This window comes from Mesoplodon densirostris, chromosome 9, assembly GCF_025265405.1.
Source record: "Mesoplodon densirostris isolate mMesDen1 chromosome 9, mMesDen1 primary haplotype, whole genome shotgun sequence".
Taxonomy (NCBI): domain Eukaryota; kingdom Metazoa; phylum Chordata; class Mammalia; order Artiodactyla; family Ziphiidae; genus Mesoplodon; species Mesoplodon densirostris.
In genome coordinates, this window is record NC_082669.1 from 10,253,883 (window position 1) to 10,261,626 (window position 7,744).

At 34.4% G+C, this 7,744-nt stretch overlaps 1 pseudogene; it reads left to right on the forward strand.

Moving 5' to 3' along the window:
• The first annotated feature begins 325 nt into the window (after positions 1–325).
• Positions 326–1,005, forward strand: LOC132496170 (ribulose-phosphate 3-epimerase-like; annotated as a pseudogene).
• Positions 1,006–7,744: the final 6,739 nt, after the last annotated feature.

Consider the following 7,744-nt stretch of genomic DNA (forward strand, 5'->3'; position numbering starts at 1 on the left):
TATAAATCGCCAATGAGAGAAATCAAAGAAATCTAAATAAGCTGAGAGAGATGTCATATCCATGGATTGGAAACCTCAATATTGTTAAAATGTTAATTCTTTCCAAGTGGATCAATAGATTTAATACAATCTCAATCAAAAATCCATTAAGAATTTATTAGATAATGACTAGCTGATTCTAAAATTTACATTCAAATCCAAGGAACTAGATTAGCGAAACAATCTGTAAAGTAAGAACAAAGTTGAAGAACTCACATTTTCCAATTTCAAGATTTACTGTGTTGATTCAGTAATCAAGACAGTGTATCTCTAGAGAACTAGCACCATGGCTTCTGGCTACAAGATTGGCCCATCCATCCTCAACAGTGACCTGGCCAGTTTTGGGGCTGAGGACCTCCAGATGCTGGACTCTGGGGCCAGTTATCTGCTACTGGATGTAATGGATGGGCATTTTGTTCCCAACATCACCTTTGGTCACCCTGTGGTAGAAAGCCTCTGAAAGCAGCTAGGGCAGGACCCTTTGACGTGTATATGATGGTGTCTGGGTCAGAAGAGTGGGTAAATCCAATGGCTGTAGCAGGAGCCAATCAATCTACCTTTCATCTTGAGGCTACTGAGAACTCAGGGGCTTTGACCAAAGACATTTGGGAGAATTGAATGAAGTTTGGCTTTGCTATCAAACGAGGGACTACAGTTGAATATTTGGCACCATGGGCTAATCAGATAGATATGGCCTTTTTTATGGCAGTAGAACTTGGGTTTGGAGGGCAGAAATACATGGAAGATATGATGCCAAAGGTTCACTGGTTGAAGACCCAGTTCTCATTTTTGGACATACAGATTGATGGTGGAGTAGATCCTGACACCACCCATAAATGTGCAGAGGCAGGAGCTAACACGATTGTGTCTGGCAGTGCCATTTTGAGGAGTGAAGATCCCAGATCTGTGATCAACCTGTTAAGAAATGTTTTCTCAGAAGTTGCTCAGAAATGTTCTCTTGATTGATGAAACCACAAGGAGTCCAGTGTTTCTGCTTATGAGATCTCCTTTATACTGGAAAGCAAGAATATTGACTACCAAATCATAACACAATTGAGGCAGTGCTACTTTTCTGAGCAATTATTTATTCCAGTGACTAAAATCCATTATGCCAAATGTTCCAAGAGGTTAGAAATTTGTGTGTATAACTACATTTTTAGGATGGAATTTAAAGGTTAGTGTGGTAAAATACCATTTTTATTGGGAGACTATTTTTATAAAGAATAAAAATATTGCTGTATTAATATTATCAACAGAAATGTGTCTTAATGCCTAAGGAAGGCATATTAGCTACTATGAAAAACAAAGTGTAGTACTGGAAAAAGGATAGACACATAGATGAGGAAATCAAATAAAAAGAAATAGATCCACATGAATATAACCAACAGCTTTTGACAAAGGCTCAATGGTAACTTAATAAAGGACAGTCTCTTCAACAAGTGAAGTTGGAAAAATTGGACATGGATATGCAAAAATAAAAAATAAAAAAGTAATAAAAATAAGCCCCAGCACACAAATCACACCTTATACAAAAATTTGCTCATAGGTCAAAATGTAAGACATTAAACTATAAAATTCACCTTTAATTTTTTAGAGATGGCACCAAGAGCAAAACCCATGAAAGAAAATATCAATAAATTGGACATTATCAAACTATTAGAAATTTCTCTGCAAAAGACACTGTTAAGAGAAAGAAAAGACAAACCACAGACTGTGAGGAAGTATTTGAAAATCACATCTCCAATAAATGGCTTCAAGGAGAACATATTGAAAACTCTCAAAATTCAACCATAAGAAAACAACCCAATAAAATATGGATAAAAGATCTGAACAGAACTTCAAAGATAAACAGATAAAGAAATAAATACATCAAGTGATGGTCAATATCCTTTATAATTAGAGAAATGCAAATTAAAACAACAATGAGATGTCACTACACACCTACTAAGAAACTAAAATCCCCCAAAATGACAGTACCAAATGTGGGCAAGAATGTGGAACATTTATTGTTCAGGGAGTTCAAAATTGTTCAGGCACTTTGGAAGACATTTTGGCAGTTTTTTTATAAAGTTAAATATAGATTTACCACATAATCCAGAAATTTCACCTCTAGGTATTCACCCAGGTTATCTGAAAACTTATGTTCACACATAAAACACTTTTATAGCTGTTTTCTTCATATAACTAAAACTAGAAGCAACCAAGTTATTCCCCAACAGGGGAATGGAGAAATAAATAATGTAATACTATTCAGAAATAAAAAGAAATGAGCTATAGTTTCATGCTACCTGAATCAATCTTAAATGCACTTTGCTAAGTGGAAAAAGCCAGTCAGAAAAGGCTACCTATTAAATGACTCCATTTATATGGCCTTCTGGAAAAAGCAACACAATCAAGATGGAAAATAGATCAGTAGTTGCTAGTTGTTGTTCAAGAGGGGTGGGAGGTTAACTACAGAGAGGACACACAAGGGAACTATAGATATATAAGTCTATAATATTAGAAAAAGGACCATCATCCAGGATGCTGGGGGATGCCACAATGGAATGCTGACTGTAACAAATAAAGGTAACTCAATTACCGACATGTGAGATGATAACCACACTAAAGGGGAAGTGAGGGAGAAACTGCTTTAATTAATCTTGGAAAATTATGTTTGACTGGAACTATTGGTCTAAAGACAAAAAGGAATGTATAAATAAACAAATATAATGAATGGTGGATTGTGGGAGCCAGGTTTCTCAGTGTCAGAGAGGGAAAGTAGAGATGATAAAGAAAGAAAGGCTAATACATGAAGTAAGCAAGATAGCAGACTATGAGATCCCAGTGCTTCCCCCCAAAACAACAACAACAACAAATATAATAAATAACATCTACACAGCAATGAAAATAGATCTGGGAGAGCTCTGAAGAATAGTAAAGGAAGTGCAGAAACACTTGGAGCACAGACACTGAGGATGCCTACACAGGAAACATAGGAATCACTTTGCTTGCATCACCCCATTCTCCAGTCTGGCACAGATAGGTGCCAAGAGGAATCCTCTTGGGGTTACTGCTCTCCATGGGAGAAAGAATATATAAACTGAAAGACAGGTCACTTGAAATTATCCAGTCAGAGAAAAAAAAGGAATGGCATGGAGTGTTCTGCTGATGTTTTCCTCTAAGAGTTTTATAGCATCTGGCCTTACACTTAGGTCTTTCATCCATTTTGAGTTTATGGTGTTAGAGAGTGTTTTACTTACATTATTTTATATAAGCAGAACACTCTATGACATAAATCACAGCAAGGTCCTTTTTGACCCACCTCCTACAGAAATGGAAGTAAAAACAAAAATAAACAAATTGGACCTAATGAAACTTAAAAGCTTTTGCACAACAAAGGAAACCATAAACAAGAGCAAAAGACAACCCTCAGAATGGGAGAAAATATTGCAAATGAAGCAACGGACAAAGGATTAATCTCCAAAATTTACAAGCAGATCATGCAGCTCAATATCAAAAAAACAAACAACCCAATACAAAAATGGGCAGAAGACCTAAATATATCCAAACAAATATACCCAAAGAAGAGATACAGATTGCCAACAAACACATGAAAGGATGCTCAACATCACTAATCATTAGAGAAATACAAATCAAAACTACAGTGAGGTATCACCTCACACTGGTCAGAATGGCCATCATCAAAAAATCTACAAACAATAAATTCTGGAGAGGGTGTGGAGAAAAGGGAACCCTCTTGCACTGTTGGTGGGAATGTAAATTGATACAGCCACTATGGAGAACAGTATGGAGGTTCCTTAAAAAACTACAAATAGAACTACCATATGACCCAGTGATCCCACCACTGGGCATATACCCTGAGAAAACCATAATTCAAAAAGAGTCATGTACCACAATTTTCATTGCAGCTCTATTTATAATAGCCAGGACATGAAAGCAACCTAAGTGTCCATCAACAGATGAATGGATAAAGAATATGTGGCACATATATACAATGGAATATTACTCAGCCATAAAAAGAAATGAAATTGAGTTATTTGTAGTGAGGTGGATGGACCTAGAGACTGTCATACAGAATGAAGTAAGTCAGAAAGAGAAAAATAAATACCATATGCTAACATATATATATGGAATCTAAAAATAAATAAATAAATAAAATGGCTCTGAAGAACCTAGGGGTAGGACAGGAATAAAGATGCAGATGTAGAGAATGGACTCGAGGACACAGGGAGGGGCAAGGGTAAGCTGGGACGAAGTGAGAAAGCGGCATGGACTTATATATACTACCACATGTAAAACAGATAGCTAGTGGGAAGCAGGAGCATAGCACAGGGAGATCAGCTCAGTGCTTTGTGACCACCTAGAGGGGTGGGAGAGAGGGGGTGGGAGAGGGAGGGTGGGAGGGAAATGCAAGAGGGAAGAGATATGGGGATATATGTATATGTATAGCTGATTCACTATGTTATACAGCAGAAACTTACACACCATTGTAAAGCAATTATACTCCAATAAAGATGTTAAAAAACAAAGATGTTAAAAAAAATAAAGATACTCAAGGCCAAAAAAATAAAAGGTTTCAAAAAAAAAAGGAATGAAAAAGAGTAAAGAAATCTACAGAATTTATAGAATACCAACAACAACTAAATTGTTATGTATATTATAGGAGTCCCAGAAGGAGAATAAAGAGAGAAAAGGACAGCAAGCTTATCTAAATAAGTATTGCCTAAAAAATTCCCTATCCTGGGAGGGAAATGGACATGCAGATTCATGAAGCCTAAAGGTTCTCAAATAAGAACAACCCAAATAAATCTAGATCAAGACACATTATAATCAAATTGTCAAAGTCAAGGACAAAAAGAGAATTTTTAAAGCATCCAGAGAAAAACAACTCATCATATATAAGGGAACTCCATAGGACTAAATTTCTCAGTAGAAACCTTACAAACCAGAAAAGGGTGGGTTTTTATATTCAAAGTACTGAAAGAAAAAAAAACCTGCCAGCCAAGAACACTATACACAGCAAAATGATCCTCTAAAAATGAAAGAGAAGAAGTCTTTCCCAGACAAACAAAAACTGAGGAAATTCATCAATGCCAGACCTGACTTGAAAGAAATTCTTCAGGGAGTTCTTCAAATTGCAATGAAAAAGTATTAAGCAATAAGGTGAAAACATATGAGAGCATAAATCTCATACATATAGGTAAATGTATAGACATATATACATGAAAGTACTGTAAAGTATTTTAATACTAATATAGCCCTAATATAAAAGTTAATAAGTAAAAATTTGTTAACAGACACACAACATGAAAAGAAGCAGACTGACTACAAGAACACGAAGTGTAAATGGGGTTGAGTAAAGTGAATGTGATTGAAGTTAAGTAGTTATCAACTTAATATAGGTTATAACTACAAGATTGTTTATTTAGGCCTCAAGCCAACCATAAAGGGAAAACATAAAAGGTACACGAAAAATAAAGAGAAAACACAAAGCAAATTATTACCAAAAATTCATCAAATAACAAAGGAAGCGAGCAACAGAGAATGAGTGGGACAAAACAACACCAAGACAAACAGAAAACAATGAACAAAATGGTACTACTGAATCCTCATTTATCAATAGTTACCTTAAATGTAAATGGATTAAACTCACCAATTAACTGACACACAGTGGCTCAATGGATTAAAAGAAAAAAAATCTGGCTATATGCTGTCTACAAGAGATTCACTTTAGAATTAAAGACACACACACATAAGCTGAAGGTAAAGAGATGGAAAAAGATATTTCATACAAATGGTAACCCACCAAAAGCAGAAGTGGCTATACTTAGACAAAGTAGACTTTAAATCTAAAACTGTTTCTAGTTACAAAGAAGGTCATTATATAATGCTAATTATAGGGTCAATTCAACAGGAAGAAGATACAGCAATTATAAATATACATGCAACCAATATCAGAGCATATATATACAGCAACTACTGACAGATCTGAAGGCATAAATTGACAGCAATACAATAGTAAGGGACTTCAATAGCCTACTAACAATAATTGATAGAACATCCTGACAAAAAAGATAAATTAAAAAATGACTGATTGAACAACACTATAAACCAAAAAAATCTAACTGATGTAACTGATCTAATAGAATTTTCCACCCAGCAAAGACAGTGTTCACAATTTTCTCAAATGCATATTGAATATTCACCAGGAGAGATCACTGGTTAGGTCACAACACAAGTCTTAAGAAATTTAAGAAAATCAAAATAATTTTAAGTATCTCCTTCAACCAAAATAGAATAAACCCAGAAATCAACAACAGCAAAAAACCTGAAAATTCATAGACACAAGGAAGCTAAACAACATATACTTGAACAGCCATTAGTTTAAAGAGGAAATAAAAGGGAAACTTAAAAATATCTCAAGACAAATGAAAATAAAAACATAAAATAAAAACATAAAATAAAAATAAAACATGCTAAAACCTATGGGATACAGCAAAAGCAAAAATAAGAGGGAAATTTAGAGTGTTACATGCCAATATTGATTTAAAAAAAAAAGATCTCTAATAAGCAATTGAATCTTATACCTCAAAAAATTAGAATAAGAAGGACAAACTAAGTCCAAACTTAGCAGAAGGAAGAAAATAATGAGGATCTCAGCAGAAACAAATCAAATAAAGATGATAACAACACAAGGAAAAAATCAATAAAATTAGGTTGGTTTTTTAAAATATAAGTTGACAGCCTTTTAGCTATATTAAGTAAGAAGAAGGAGAGAAGACTCAATAAATAAAATCAGAAATGAAAGAAGACACATTATGATGGATTCCATAAAAAAGAACATAAACTGTATGGACAATTATATGCCAACAAATTTTGTATAAACTAGAATAAATGAATAAATTCCTAGAAGCATACAACCTACAAAAATTGAATCAAGAAGAAATAAAAAGCCTGAGGAGTCCAGAAAAAAAAAAGGAAGTTAAATAAGTAATCAAAAATCTCCCAAATTAAAGCACAGGATCTGATAGCTTCTTGTGTAAATTCTACCAAACATTCAAAGAAGAATTAATACCAATGCTTCTTGAACTTAAAAAAAAAAAAGAAGAGGAAACAATTCCAAACTTATTTTATAAGGACAATGTCATCACCCTGATATCAAAACCAAGTAGACATTATAGGAGAACTATATGCAAATATCTGTGATGAACATAGATGCAAACATCCTTAATAAAATACTAACAAACCAAATTCAACAGCACATTAAAAGGATTATACACCATGATCAAGTGGGGTTTATCCCATTGATGTAGGGATACTTCAACATACGAAAAGCGAAAAGCAGTTAATGTGATACAACATAATAAATAACAAAATAAAATAAATAAAAAAACCTGATATTCTGAATAGAGGCAGAAAAATCATTTGACAAAGTTTATCATCCATTCTTGATAAAAACTCTCAACAAAATAGCAAGATAATGACCTTACTTCAACATAATAAAGGCCATAGTGAAAAGCCCTAGCTAATATTAGACTCAATGTGAGAAGAGGGGAATGGAAATCTTCCTTTCTAAGATCTGATACAAGGCAAGGATAGACATTCTTGCCACTGATATTCAATAAAGTACTGGAGGGCTTCCCTGGTGGTGCAGTGGTTGAGAGTCCACCTGCCAATACAGGGGACACAGGTTCGTGCCCCG